This window comes from Felis catus, chromosome B2 (assembly GCF_018350175.1).
Source record: "Felis catus isolate Fca126 chromosome B2, F.catus_Fca126_mat1.0, whole genome shotgun sequence".
Taxonomy (NCBI): Eukaryota; Metazoa; Chordata; class Mammalia; order Carnivora; family Felidae; genus Felis; species Felis catus.
In genome coordinates this window covers 55,432,957-55,449,505 of record NC_058372.1, presented here as the reverse complement: position 1 = coordinate 55,449,505, position 16,549 = coordinate 55,432,957, and the positions used below count along the sequence as shown (strand labels likewise).

The 16,549-nt window shown below is 36.7% G+C and overlaps 1 long non-coding RNA gene across 5 annotated transcripts in view; it reads right to left on the bottom strand.

Moving 5' to 3' along the window:
* Positions 1-16,549, bottom strand: part of LOC109500179 — a 522,281-nt gene that overhangs the window by 242,212 nt on the left and 263,520 nt on the right. Inside the window, exon 1 of one of the 5 annotated variants that reach the window (XR_006597869.1) lies at positions 8,596-12,403. The exons of 2 other annotated variants lie outside the window; for them this stretch is intronic. This is a non-coding gene — a long non-coding RNA (uncharacterized LOC109500179). Of the gene's footprint in view, positions 1-8,595; positions 12,404-16,549 lie in introns of those variants that run through there. 2 more of the 5 variants (XR_006597867.1, XR_006597868.1) reach the window with 2 other exon arrangements.

Sequence of the window (16,549 nt, the reverse complement as noted above, 5' to 3'; positions counted from 1 at the left end):
CCGCGTCAGGCTCTGTGCTGACAGCTCAGAGCCTGGAGCCTGCTTCAGATTATGTGTCTCCCTCTCTCTCTGATCCTCCTTCACTCATGCTCTGTCTCTGTCTCTCAAAAATAAATAAACGTTAAATTTTTTTTAATTAAAAAATAGTACTTGTACAACTGAAAAATGGGCAAATACCCCGACTTAAAGATTAGCAATTCTGTGATCATTTTGCAGTGTATACAAATATTGAATCATGTTGTACATCTGAAACTAGGATAATGTTATATGTCAATTATACCTTATTTTCAAAAATGGGCTAAGAATCTGAATAAACATTTCTCCAAAGAAGACATAAAAATGGCCAATGAAAAATATTCCAGATGTCATTTGTAATTTAATAGTGCAAATCAAAATAATGAAGAGATACCTCATCATACCCACTAGGTCAGCTATAATCAAAAAGACAAAGAATAACAAGTATTGGCAACAATATAGGGAAATTAGAAACCTCATATCTTGCTGATGGGCATGCAAAACAGTACAAACTCTCTGGAAAACAATCTGGCAATTCCTCAAAAAGTTAAAAAGAGACATACTATAAAACACAGCAGTTGGACTCCTAGATGTATACCCCCAAGAAAACTGAAAACATATTCACAAAAAAACACGTACTCAAATGTTCATAGAAGAATTATTCATAATAGCCTAAAAGTGGAAGCAATTCAAATGTCCATCAGTAGATGAATGGATAAACAAAAATTGGAATATCCATCTATACAATGAAATATCATTCAGCTGTAAAAAGGAATGAAATGCTGGGGCACCTGGGTGGCTCAGTTGGTTAAGCCTCTGATTTCGGCTCAGGTCATGATCTCAAGTCTGTGACCTCAAGCCCCTTGTCGGGCTCTGTGCTGACAGCTTGGAGCCTGAAGCCGCTTCAGATTCTTTGTCTCCCACTCTCTCTGCCCCTTCCCCACTCACACTCTGTCTTTCTCTCAAAAAATAAATAAACATTAAAAAAAAGGAATGAAATACTGATACATGCTGCAGCATGGATGAACCTTGAAAACATAGTGAAAGGAACCGATCACAAAAGATCCCATTTTAGGATTTCATTTTTATGAAATGTCTAGAATATGTAAACCCATAGTGACAGAAAGCAGATTCGTGGTTGCCAGTGCTGAGGGGACTGTAAAATGCAGTATGAATACTGCTCCTATGGAGGGTTATTTTTTTTTCTTGGAGTGATGAAAACATTCCAAATTAAACAATGGCACTAGATGACTACACTAAATATATTAAAATCCACTGAGTTCTGTTTTAAAGGATTGAACTTTATAGTATATAAATTTATCTTAATAAAGTTGTTTATAAAAAAAACATAACATCTTACATAGAAAACTATAATGCACTATTGAGAGAAATTAGAAAAGATGTACATACATGGGGAAATATTACATATTCATGGATTGGAAAATTGCATATTAAATGTGAGTAAATTCTCCTGAAATGTGTCCCTTGATTCAGCGCAATCCCAACCAATTACAAGTTTATTCTAAAATTTATGTAGAAATGCAAAAGGCCAAGAAGAATAAGACATTCTTGAGGTAGAACACAGAAGACAGTCATGTTTTACCAAACATGAAGATTATTATAAAACCATATTAATTAAGATATTCTTGCATTAACACTTAGACAAATAGACCTGCCACTGTTGTAGGGGTTCCAGCCAACCATAGGACCCAATATATCCTCCACGGAAATTAAGTGGAGGGGACAACAGCAACCACAGATGCCAAATGACACCTGAGAAAGGACACTTTTGGATCACACATCAAGACCTCCAAACCCCTGCCAGCAAGCTGTAATTGGCTCCCCAGAGATTTCATTACCCTTACAAAAACATGATCTCTTATTTTATACTGAGTGTTAAAACTTTTGAACCCCAATTATCACATTAGGGCAGATTTTATAGGGATTCCTCAGAAGCACTTACAAAGGGAAAACTTTGGGAGAGTCGAGAGTGAGGTCTAGCAGCTGGGAATGCAGTGTGTGTTAGCATAGTGTCTGGTTAGTGCAAGCATCTCCCTGAAGGTCTAGCCTTCTAACCTAATTTAAGCAGGAATGAGCTACACCTCTGGGGATGCTTCATTCCCTTCAGCTATACATTTGCAAATTGTTGAAAACACTTGCAGTTCCAATACACAGGAGAAAATACTCCATCCTTGGCCCAGGATCAGCCCTTATATTTTATGTATCCTGAATGAATATTTACATACTGTGGACTCCTGTGTCATACTTTACTGCTTTCACTCAATCTCTTAACCTGTCACAATAGTTTGAATTTGCTAATCTTTCAAGTCTTGTAAATCTATTCTGAACTTGACCCTAAGCCCCGGATAACACTATTTACTTCAATTCCTTTATTAGGAAATAGGTATAAAAATATGTCATACAAATTGTAACTATCAAGGGAGTACAATAAATATGTTTTGTGAAGTAATTTCAACTGTAAGGTAAGATTTCCATATAAGTTAAGGTTGGACAACTGCTGTAACGAACAAACCCTAAAGCTTTTACTGACTTAAAACAGAACAAGTTTATTTCTCATTTATGTAACAGACTAGACTGGGTTCGGTTGGTGAGGGCAGAGGGTCTGCTGCAGTTATCCAGTGACCCCTGCTACTGTCATTTCTGATATCAAAAAAAGGCTCCCCAAGTTCCTCTAGGTATTGGCATTTCCCTGGCAACATACCTAACTTAAAAGTAAGCTGTGAAATATAGTTTTCTTGCATGCCCAGGGAGAAGAAAATCACTTTAATGATATGCTAGCACCACAATATTAAAGCTATTTCCTTGATCACCTTAGATGTCCCATTTCATACACAACCATTGAATTTGCATTCAAGTCACTTCAGAGAATGGGACCAAGTTAACGTGAATAAACAGAAAACCAAGAGGTAACTGCCTGCCATATAGCTTAACTCAGTAAAAATGGAATCCTAATAGAAAGGTTGGAAGTTGTTCTTTGCCAAGTAGCGGTAAGCAAGCTGGTAGTGGGGTAGAGCAAAGGAGCATATAGGCAGCCTGTGGATCCAACTGTGGGATGAAAAAGAGCTATTTTTGAACACATTATTGAAAAATAAACATAAAGTTTAAAGACCAGTCAGTAAGTGAATGTAAAATCAGTGAACTTCAAAAAACGCAAACAAAAATTTGAAAAACAGTCAAAGCTATAAGCCATTCTAAAACAAAAACAAAACCAATGAACCAAAAACTGTCTTTACTTGCCAAAGGGCATAGTTACCCCTTCCCCCCTGCCCAGTAAACCAGCCTTGATAAGCCACCTGTTCTTGGGGTGGGGAAGGGAGGGTTGTAGGTGGGGGAGTGGGGAGGGGACTGCTACCTTATGTCCAAAAGATAACAAAAGAGTTTTCAAAAATTATCCTTTTTATAAGAGAATTTTATTTTATTTTTTTAATTTGAGAGAAATAGCACATGCATGTGCACATGAAGGGGGAGGAACCAAGAGAGATAGAGACAGAGAGAATACCAAGCAGGCTCCTCATTCAGCAGGGAGCCTGATGCTGGGTTTGATCTCATGACCATGAGATCATGACCTAAGGTGAAATCAAGATTCAGACACTCAACCAAATGAGCCATCCAGGTGCCCCTCAAAAATTATCTTAAAAACAGGTTTTCTTCAGGACTTCAGTCATGTGATAAGCTAATCACATTTATATAAGGTATAAGATGCATTAATGCCACCCTTCTTGTCTTCCCTTTGGAAAGATTAAGTAGAAATTTCATACCATTACAAATGATAATTAAACATTACACAATTAAGATGTCTGGCACTTATTCTAAGCGTGATTAAATACAGAATAATAAGGGGCGCCTGGGTGGCGCAGTCGGTTAAGCATCCGACTTCAGCCAGGTCACGATCTCGCGGTCCGTGAGTTCGAGCCCCGCGTCAGGCTCTGGGCTGATGGCTCAGAGCCTGGAGCCTGTTTCCGATTCTGTGTCTCCCTCTCTCTCTGCCCCTCCCCCATTCATGCTCTATCTCTCTCTGTCCCAAAAATAAATAAACGTTGAAAAAAAAATTTTTTTTAAAATAAATAAATACAGAATAATAAATATACAACACTGTACCTTAAAACCAAGTTTATGGTATACCAAAAAGGGGATTGAAGTAAATGGGAGTCAGGTGACACGGGACCCAGCCCATTACAGTGTTAAATAGTTGCATAAAATTGAATAATACTTCTCCTAATGTCTTCTCTTATTTTAAAATGAAAGAAAAAGAAGCATTTCCTAGGTCTTAACAAAATATCAAGTACCTTAATTACATAATCATATTGGGTATTTCAACAATTTCATATCCCTATGATGCCCCACATCCTTTCAACCTATCTCTGATTTCTGCTGTGGCTTTGGTAGACAGTTTTATGTGCAGCCAGTGGAGGACAAATGCCTATCTCCCTTTGGAGGCATTTGGCCAATGCTTATGCTCCTTTGGAGCAACATTTCTAGAAGATATTCTGAACTCTTCTCAGAAACCCTGGTGGAATCAATACCCTGTTACCCAGAATAGCTAACTCAATAATAAACTATTAGGCTGTTGTTTTAACTTCCTTTCCAGTCTCATTTTTCCTACTTTTTTACTCCTGTATCCTAGGATCATGTGTCAAATAAGCTACATAAATGCAAGTTCTTGACTCAGTCTCTATTTTTGCAGGAACCCACCCTCAAGCCAGTATATTTGAATAATTTCATTTTATTTTATCTAAGGAAGCTGAAACTCAGTCCAAAGCCACACAGCCAATAAATGATGGAGCCATAATGGCAAACTTAATTGCTAAGATACACATCTCATGCTTTGATGTTGCACCACTTCAGATGATCGCTGAGTCTCTGTTTAGTTCTAATAATCTTTGAATCTATACATATTCATATGCATCATTTTCTCCCTTTTGTATTATGTTTTCAATACCAAACATTTACTGAGTGCCTAGTACCATTACAGGTATAAATGGCAGGAGAAAAAATACTATCTCTATTCTGAATATGCTCCCTACATAAACTGGAAGACAGAGAATCTGACATGGAAAGCAAAAGCACCAAATGCAAAAGTAGAGAACTGGGACTATACCACACTAAAAAATTTCAGCACAGCAAAGGAAACCACTAACAAAATGGAAAGGCAAACTACTGAAGGAGAGAAAATATTTACAGTTCATATATCTGATAAGGGGTTAATATCCAAGATATATAAAGAACTTGTAAAACTCAATATATAAAAAGCAATCTTATTTAAAAATGGACAGATATCTGAACAGACATCCTAAAAAGACATACAGAAAGCCAAAAACTATATGAATGATGTTCAACATCACTAATCATCAAGGAAATGCAAATCAAAACCACAATGAGGTATCACTTCACATCTATCAGAATGGCTATTATCAAAAAACTAAAAACAAATAATAAGTGTTGGCAAGGATGCAGAGAAAGGGAACCCTTGTACACAGTTGGTGGGAATGTAAATTAGTCACAGCAAGTGTGGAAAACAGTATAGAGGTCCTCAAAACCTCTAAATACTATAGGATCCAGCAATTGTACTTCTGAGTGTTTATCCAAAGAAAATGAAAACAGTAATTCAAAAAGATATATGCACCCCCATGTTCACTGCAGTGTTATTTTTAACACCCAAGATATGGAAATAACCTAAATGTCCATCAATGGATGAATGGATAAAGATGTGATATATACATCATGTGATATATAAAGATAATGTGACATATATATAATGGAATATTATTCACGTAAAAAAATGAAATCTTGTCATTTGTGACAACATGGGTGGACCTTGAGGGCATTATAAGTAAAATAAGTCAGACAGAGAAAGACAAATACCATATGATCTCACTTATATGTGGAATCTAAAAACAGAAACACAAAAAAACAAGCTCATAGATACAGAGAACAGATCAGTGCCATCCAAAGACAGGGGGTATAGGATGAAGAAAATGTGTGCAAGGACTAAAAATGTAGACACTTCCAGTTATAAAATAAATAAGTCATGGGGACATAATGTACAACATGGGGACTATAGTTAATAATGTTGTTTTACATATTTAAAAGCTGCGAAGAGAAATATCTCAAAAGTTCTTATAAGGAAAAAAGTTGTAACTATGTATGGTGACAAATGTTCGCTATACTTACTGTAATTTCACAATATATACAAAATTGAATCACTATGTTGTATACCTGAAACTAATATGTGATATGTCAATTACACCTCAATTTTAAAAAGACAGACACACTATTATATTTGAATATTCAATAGCAATTTTAAAAACTTTTTTTCATTAGTCTGCTGGGACAGAGCCACCATTCTCAGAGTTATCAGCATAAACAAAAGGGCAACAGATCCCTGTAACCTAAAAGTAGATATTTTAACCTTTTCCCCTGATGTCAAGAGCCAAAAGTGATACTGGATATGAAATCCTCTGAGATTTACACCCTGATTTAAACACTGACCTTGCCTCAACTATTATTTGTCCCTTTCTTTATTTGCCCCAATACTGAGAGATGAAAGGACGTGAGAGAAGTATCACCAATATTTCATTTCAGGAAACATGGAATTTGTAAAATAGCACTTAAAACACTCAAATCCCAATCACGTCCAATTTATCACTGCCATAATCAGCCTGATGGTGTTGTTGGAAAGACCATATAACGTTTTCTGCTACAGTGAAATAAAACCACCCATCATCAGCACCATTTCTGATTCATTTAAAAATACAGTAGGGGCGCCTGGGTGGCTCAGTCAGTTAAGCGTCCGACTTCGGCTCAGGTCATGATCCCGCGGTCCGTGAGTTCGAGCCCTGCGTCGGGCTCTGTGCTGACCACTCAGCGCCTGGAGCCTGCTTCAGATTCTGTGTCTCCCTCTCTCTCTGCCCCTCCCCTGTTCATACTCTGTCTCTCTGTCTCAAAAATAAATAAAAGTTACAAAAAAAAAATACAGCACACTCAGAGAACAGAGCCTATTCATTTCCATGTTTCTCCACAATGTAAAATACTATTCTGTATATACTAATATTCCTGAGTAGTTTTCAATGGACTTTGTTGGGAAAAGAAAATAATAAGCTTCATGACCCTGGTATTTACTACCATAAGCCAAGAAGGTTAGTCTTAGATTTATTGGTCTCACTACAATTGGGCATAAATTATATATAAACTGCCCATTTATTGCATTCCTAAATCTATTTTCCAAACGGATACGTATTATTTTCATTTCTGGGCCAGCCATTTTGCCTCACATTTCTGCCTTGTTCTAGTCACCTCTGTCTTTCAGTTATTGATCTTCATCTAGTTATTACTATTCTTGGTAATTTTATGTGTTTCTTTGTCAATCTATTGTCCCTTTTTCACTGGTGGTTGTTAAAGTCTGTGACAATATTTTTTTCATGGATAAATTTCCAATGTCCTGATTATGGCTTGCTTTCACCTACTAAAATGTTTCAGGCTTCCTTGACGTGGGCAACAGGCAGAGGAATGTGGCTGCAGACAAGGAGAAGCTTCATTAGAGAACCACCTGATATCTCCAGCAAGTTATTTTGCTGAGAGGCTTTTATTTCTTATAGCATTACCTGAGAAAATAACATTATCTTATACAGTGAACTCTGTTTTTTACAGGTCTCTAATATGGAACTGTAGTGATAATTTAAACTGAAGCACATAAAAGACAACAATAATACGACGATATTCCCCTATTTTATTTATTTATGTCCCTGCCAACTTCCAAAATGATTTCATGAAACTTACCATAAAAGTAGAATGTGCACAGGATATTTAGAAAAACCAAAACCCATATAGATGTGAGAATATTTTTACATACAAAAGTAACAAAACTTGGTATGCCATATCCTTAATCTTTACCATCTAGAGAAACCTAAAAATCTCCAAATAGATTCAGAAAGCCCACATTCTAACTAAAGTCAGATTAGCACACAAAGCTGGCACAGCTGATTGGTTAGCAATGGATCAGGATAGAACTGCAGTCAGAAACTAATCTACCACAAAGAAACTTGGCATTATTTGAGATCTGTGGATTGAGAAAGGGAAGCAGATAATATAAAATCAGAAACGCCACAGAGAACTAAGCTTCGGAGCAACCTATAAGAAAGCCTCCCCCACACACAAAAAGGCATATTCCCTTTCCTCTCACATGCACACTGCTTGACATTTTTCTCTTAACACTTTATAGTAGCTGAAGTTCAAAACAGAGGTTCATGGAGATTAATATGTACCACCTTTAAAATGCAAATAATTAAGAAGTGTTAAGTAATTATCAGTCATTCACACCGTCATCTCATTTGTTCACTTAGTTCAAAACAGAAAGAATTTCATATCTTCTCTAACGGAGACATGGAGCTGAAGGGCTGGAGTAGTAGCAGTAGAGACTGGAGTGAAGTAATTGAGGAACAAATGTTCCTCCTTCCTTGACTCAGCCCCACATACTACATCAGAGTTGTCGAGAATGACCGTGCCTCTGTCACCATTCCTCCCTTAAACAAAACCAAGAGAAATGAATAAATTCATACATACCTAAAATAAGTCACCACTTCTTGGTATGAATTCAGGTCCTCTGTATTCCGGCCTCATAAACCAACATTTCTCGGCATTTGTTTGCCATCACCCTCCAACTCACACGCCGTATCAGTGATTCTCAAAGTGTAGTCCTCAGATCAGCAGCTCCAGCATAACCCAGTAATGTACTGGTAGTTGGGAGTCTCAGGCCCACCGCCAGGTGTAGTAAATCACAAACTCTGCATCAGAATCAACTCTCCAGGTGATTCTCATGCAGATAAAGTTTGAGAGCCACTGCTCTACTCCATTATTATCCAAATTAACTTTGTTTTTCTTTGTCCTTGCTTTGACTCACGTTCTTGCCTCTGTCCAGAATTAATTTTCTTCCCAACTTCTACCTGTGGAGACACTACCTTTCAAGTTCCCACTAAAATGCCAACTCTTCCATGAAGTGCTCACCTGAAAATGGAGTTCAATGATTACTGCAATGTAGGAAAAGTGCTTAGTCAGCGCGAGGCACTTGGTAACCATTCAACTGGATGGCAGAACAGCAGCCTCTTCACAAAAGGAGAAAATCCGTAAGTTGTGTGTTCATATATTCTTTACAGAGGTCCCTGTTTAAAAGCTGTTGTCTGTCATAAAGTCTAACATCTCCCAATATTGACCTTTTTTACTTAAGATTTGTTGTAGACACACCTAAGTCTTATTCTTCATCATTCTGAAATCTGTAGAAGAGTGGTTCTTGGTCTTTAGCCTTAATCAGGATCACCTGGAGGGCTTATACTAACCTAATTGCTGGGCCTCACTCCCAGAATACAATAATAGGCCTGAGGTTTTCCATTTCTAGCAATGTTAATGCCCTTGGACTAGGAAAAATACACTGAAAATAATTGCTGTGGAATAAAACTTACTAAAAACTGACCTGATCACATAATTCACCAAAGGCACCTTTTAAACATATTAATTGCCCTATTTTAGAGGATCTGACTCAGTTTGGGCTGGAACCAAAACTCTGTGTGCTCAGTAAGAGCTCCACATGATTATATAATAAGGCATGTTTGGGAAACACTGCTATATATAGCAGTGGTATATATAGTTTTCTATCACCGCCTTTATTTTTATAATCATTTTATTTACTTATATAATCAATGGCAAAAGCACAGTTTTTATTATTTTATTATTTTTCTACTCTGCTTTTTTGATACTCCTAAGACCTGAAATATTTAATCCCTATAACTGAATACATCTCAGAATGAGGTAGATGTTTGGAAAAGGTACACAAAAAAAGTATCTTTAATTGGACTGGGTGTTCAGAAATTTCACTCCTCCCAGATACTTCATCTTATTTTCGACAATGAAGACATTGTTTCACCACAGAAGTAAAAAATTAAATGGTCGAGAAGTTACCAGAAGTTTCAATTCAACAAGCAAACACACACACACACACACACACACACACACACACACACTCATGTGCACACACTGACGGGATAATGTTCAGCAATCTCAAGGTACTGACTAAAGAAGAAACCATAGCTCTTCAGCATAATCATATAGTGGTCTGCTGTGATTTATTAAATTCATCCTTTCTTTAATAGGTACACCTAATGTTCTGAGTGATGCATCCATCATGTTTTCCTTGAATTCTTCATTTTGTGGGAATTTCTCTGTGGCAGGGCCCTCTAAATCCCTCACAGTCTCACCTTTTGAAGGCACAGTTCATTTCACTGACACCTGTTGCTACCAACCATGGACTGACTGCTCACTCTTCTTGGGATAAAAAGATCCTCCCTCACTCCTCCTCCGCTTGGCCCCACAGTTAAGTCCCTATTTTCTCTGAAGGCAAACAGTGGTAATATATAAAATCTCACTCTAATTACCACTTTCATTGTCAATTTTTGTTGATTGCTTAAAGGTAACAGTTAAGGGTTTGATATATAGAATTAGAAGTTGTCTGCATAGCATAAATAAGCCAGTCACAAAAGGACAAATATGATATGATTCCATTCATATGAAGAATCTAAAATAGTCAAATTTATAACAACAGAAAAAAGAATGGAGGTTGTCAGGGGCTGGGGAAAGGGGGACATGGAGAGTTGTTGTCTAATGGGTATAGAGTTTTGGTTTTACAAGATGTAAAAGCCAAGAAACAAAAGACAATGTTAACATTAGTTTATAAGTTTACCAACAGTTTATGAGAATAATTGTTTTTATACATGCATCAGTATCAGGTATTATTAAACTTTTTGAATGTTTGCCAATCTGGTAGGTGAAAAAAGTATACTGTTGTCCTAATGAGCATTTGCTTAATTATATATCACACTAAGCCTCTTTTAAGTGTTTATTGATTTTTGAGAGAAAGAGTGTATGGGGGAGGTTCAGAGAGAGAGGGAGACAGAGGATCTGAAGCATGTTCTGTATTGATAGCAGAGAGCCTTAGGAGGAACTCAAAATTAGGAGCCTTAAGATCATGACCGGAGATGAAATCAGACACTTAACTGACTGAGCTACGTAGGAGCCCCAACATTGAGCTTCTTTTAATAAAATTATAATTTTTCTACGAATTGCTCATTTTTTTATTTTTCGGATTTTCTACTACAATGTCTGTGTTCTTACTAATATATATGAATTCCTGGAACATCATAGAAATCAGTCCTTTAATTATAAGTTAGTTATGCCAATTGGCATTGTATGAACTTGGGAGGAAAATATCCCAGAGTTTGGGACCACCACGGAAGAGATATGTAGAAGGAGAAACATTCAGGGGAGTTTTCTGAGAGTCCAAGGTCTGCTGGATGGAAATATCAGGGGAAGGATGTGACAAAATTAAAAAAGTAAAAAAACAAAATTTCTACTAAGCATTACATAGAAGTAACTCAAATTATCTTGATTCACCAGGCAAAATTTATGAAAGACAAATGTGACCTTATAAAACAAACTCAGATATTATAGAGTTGTTTATCTTTAAATGTTCTTGCTCATCTACTATTCAAATACATTTAGTTCTTTGTTTATGTAAACTAATTTAAGAGGAGGCAAAATAGGTCTCTAAATGTGGTACCACTGGTGGAAGTAAAATGTTACATTTCTATATGGGGAAATTCCCTTGAAATAGAATTTACTGGCTTGAAACATTTGCTTTGACAAAACATTTTAAAGATTACGCCTGTTACGCAACTAATGGCCACATCTACATGCATTAGTTAGTTTTTTACTTAAACGGCTTTTTCTTGTATTTGGATGGACCAGGAGTACTGCTAATGAACTGCACAATAGGAGAACTTACTTAATTCATTATATGGACTCTTTAATATGCTTGTAATAGGCTGAACAGTCATTATAATTACAGACATATAAGGTATACAAGCAATGATACACTGATTACCTATGCAAATTCATGTAAACTACAATAGAATGGTCTGATTAAGTGAGCAGGCATGCAAGACTAAGTGAAGAAAAATCTTGTCCAGCTATTCAAAAGCCTTACCAAATGGTTTTAGTTTATAAAATAAAGCTAAGTAGTTTTTCTAGGAAGAAAAGCCATATGATGAAACCTATTTGTCATGGGTACTCTATGTATATTCTGACATATATCAGAACACGTTTTTATAAAAAAAAACCCAAATTCTATTACAGCCAAGATGGCTCATGGTTTGTTATCATTTTGAACCTTAAATTATGAGAAAAGTCTAACAATGTAAAATGATTAGTTGAAATTCCTCATTTCTTCAGATATGAGTAATAAATTAGTAATATAAATATGAGATACCTTACTAAGATAATTCTTATGAAAACTCTAGCTCATCTTAGTTCTTAATAAGAAGTATATATATATTTATATATAAACGTTTATTCATTTTTGAGAGATGAGAGACAGAGTCCAAGTGGGAGAAGGGCACAGAGAGAGGGAGACACAGAATGTGAAGTAGGCTCCAGGCTCTGAGCTGTCAGCCCAGAGCCCAAGGCAGGGCTCAAACTCACGAACCAGGACATCATGTTGTGAGCCGAAGTCAGATGCTTAACCAACTGAGCCACCCAGGCACCCCTCATCTTAGTTCTTATTAATTAGCATTAAGAACCAGAACTAGAACATTCTTAGTTAACTAGCTCAAGTTAGCCCATATTGCGATGTTAACTATTTTTTATGACATTCAAGGAGTTCATCAAGATAGGTTTAACTACCAGAAAAAGAGCTTCTAAATTAAATGAAATAAAAACTCCTTGGCATGTCTACCGAGCAGATTTCTCCAGTTTCTTTCTTTCTCTCTTTCTTTCTTTCTTTCTTTCTTTCTTTCTTTCTTTCTTTCTTTCTTTCTTTCTCTCTCTCTCTCTCTCTCTCTTTCTCCATCCACCACCCAAATTCCTCTCCCCCAAATTGCCATTCTCATCTTTTCATTTGGTCTCTATCATATTCTGTTCCCTTTACTTGAAATACACTTCCCTCCTCTTCCTAGATTAACTTTCCTCATCCTTCAGATATCAAGTGAAAATCTTCCCTGGGGCACCAGGGTGGCTCAGAGGTTGAGCTTCTGATTTCCACCCAGGTCATGATCTCACAGCCTGTGGGTTTGAGCCCCATCTGCCTCGGGATCTGTGCTGACAACTCAGAGCCTGGACCCAGTTTCAATTCTGTGTCTCTCTCTCTGCCTCTCCCCCATGTGTTCTGTCTCTCTCTCTCTCAAAAGTATATAAACATGAAAAAAAAAGTCTTCCCTGATCCCATAAAGACTGAATTAGATGTCCATTCCATGTGCTCTCTTACCTTTATAATAGCACTTAATGCACATCATGTATTTCTTTCTTCGTCTCTTTTACTTTTACTAGTCTCTAAATTCCGTGAGGGCAAAGACTGTGGTAACCACCTGGTAGGTTTCCAATGAATATTTATTGGAAGCACAAATAAATATGATAAAAATAAAAAAATTAACTAGAACTGTGCTGATCACCACCACAAAGATGACAATTTCCTGATATACTGAAACAGAAAAAAATCTTTCAATAGGAAATCTTTTAAAGTAATTATGAAGAAACATAAACTTAGATGTAATTAAAGGATGAGAATTCAGGCATACATACTTTAAGGGAGGGATCAGGCAGAAGGATCATACCCGTGTCCCAACTTTATAGTGGAAAACTTTGGCCTCAGATATTTAAAAATATTTCTGCTTAATGATTTACATGATGGAATAATTCTACCAGCCTGAAATTTTTAGTGATATGACAGAAGGAGAGACAAATTTCTGGGCTCTGCCATAGAAAAAAGATCCAGGGTTGCTGGAAAGACTAATCATCAACATGCTCCAGACTTCCTCCCCTCATTTTTTCAAGCTGACATTGAGTGAGAGGTCTCTGACAAGGAGACAGCAAAGAAAAAGAGAGCAGAAGTAAAATAGCTTAGGTGATTAGGTTGATGATGACTCACTACTTACTATTCATAATGTTAAATTAACCTGTTGTTCTCCTAGTCTAGCACATGAACTGAACATTCCTTCAAATAGTTTTGGAATTCAAGGCAATTGAAATATCACATATAAAATTCCACTTGGTTGGCTCATGATCTCAAATAGAAATAGATGATGTTAACAAGTCCAGTTAATGTAATATATTTATGGAAAACTGGACTATTTTACTCCATCAGAAAGCTCTGAATTAACAGCATAGAGAAAAGTTGATGAACAGCTTACTCTTGCCCACTTGCGATAGTATATGTTTTGTTTTCCCTGATCTTACACAAAAAAAGGAATTTAGAAGAGTTAGAATACTGGCCTTAGCGGTCTTCCTTCTATTCTCCCATCAATATGTGCATGTGACTATCTTTTATAACCATGGGAATATTTACATCCATTGGTGTTACACTATGAACCATGATGCGAGAAGAAACAAAGATCAGCCCCCATGTAATCAGCAGATTCTGAGTGACTTTCAGCTCCTATTACTACAAACCAAACATGACTCCAGTTCACTTTGAAAGCCTCATAGTTCTTAGCTTTGGAAATGTAGAGTACCTAAGGTCTGAGTTTCACAGCTCCTCTGGGGTGGCCTCGGTTTCAAACAATACTCTACTACTAAACAGTTGTGATCATCCTGGTAGCAAAAACAAATACTTTACAAAACAAGTATATGGAGAAATCCTTATTTCTTACGTTTTTCAGATTGTGTATTTTTAGAACTTTAAAAAAAACATTTTCTTTTCTATAAAAGTTTATGTATTTTGGGGAGGGGAAGGGAGAAAGACAGGTGGACACAGAGAAACCCAAGCAGGCTCTATGCTGTCAATGCAGAGCCCGATGCAAGGCTCAAACTCACAAACCGAAGCATGAGATCATGACCTGAGCTGAAGTCAGATGCTCAGCCAACTGATCCAGGCAAGTGCCCCTCTATAGAAATTTCTAAGAGAAAAGTTTTCAATACAATGTTTAAATAATTTCAATAAAGTGTGCACATTTACCAAGGAATGGAGAAAAGTAAAATGGCATTTGCTTTCCCATTAATTTGTTTTAAGCTAAAAACATTTTAGAATGTGGCTAATACAATCCAATTATTTACAATCCTGAATATAGATAACTGATAAAGTAGACGTCCAAGTCCAGTGGTTTCTTTAAGATTTCACAAGTCTACTGCCACCTATTTAAGCAAGGTTATTCTGTACATGTTCACAATGTGTAAGTTAATTCCCAACATAAGATCAACATGTACAAAAACCCATTTGGAGAATAAGATATTTGCAAATACAGGTAAATAACAAAAATGACGTCCTTCAATTATTCAAGTTTATAATTGTGATGGTCTTTTACAAAGCAGTAAAAGGAAGGACTAAAAGGAAGGAAGAGAAGAAATACTCATTTAGTGCCATTTATTTCTAAGCACTACATTAGGCACTTAACGGGTTATTTCATTTATCTCTCGAAATAACTCTTTGAATTAGACATTAACATTCCATTCTTAAGACACTGAAACTGACAGTCAGATTTTAATTAACAAGTCCAATCTCCCACAGGTGAGATTCAAACTCTGGTCTGACTGGCTCTGAACAAAGCCCACGGATGCTTTCTCTACTGTGCGTGCTGCCCCATAAATGTCCACTAAGTAATATTACTCTTAGTCATTCTTTTTTTTTTAAATTTTTTAATGTCTACTTTTGAGAGACAGAGACAGAGACAGAGCATGAGTGGGGTAGGGGCAAAGAGAGACAGAGACAGAATCCAAAGCAGATCCAGGCTCTGAGCTGTCAGCACAGAGCCCACCCAATACGGGGCTCGAACTCACAAGCTGTGAGAACATGACCTGAGCTGAAATCGGACGCTTAACCAAGTGAGCCACCCCGAAGCACCTTAGTCATTCTTTTCAAATAAGTCTTCAGAATGAGCAGAGACAAGAACAGGTACCACTTCATAAGCGTAAAGAGTGAAATATGCCACATGTTCCAGTTCAAATGCAAACTTCCTGAGAACTGTTATGGATACTCTTTCTCTGTTGAACCAGTATGTCTTCCAGATCCAACCAAATCCTAGAGGACAGTGGTAGCTCCCTTCTGTGTTTACAGAATATTCATACCTCTTATTTAATCGAACTTTAAATGTTCTAAAAGTTCTAAAAATTTTTCTGTTGGATTTTTAATTTTTATCTTCATTAATTTTGTCCTGAATGCATGTACTATATTTTCTGGATTGGAGGCAGATTTCTATTCACTGACAGCCAATAGCTCTGGTACAAGTCTTATCCCTGGAGTAATTAATGCCATGAAAACCAGATCAAATGTCTTACACATACAAATGGAGTCTGTATTGTAGGTAAGAAATGGTTAAAAATAAATTTCCTCTAGCTTATATGGATATGCTGTCCCCTCTCCTTTAGAGAATCTTGAGAATGGAAAAAGAGGAGGAATCTTAGGTTCTAACTCTAACCTTTGATATGTAAATAAATCTCTCCACTAGCCAGATAAGCCCAGAGTCTCCAGTTTTATAACTCCAAG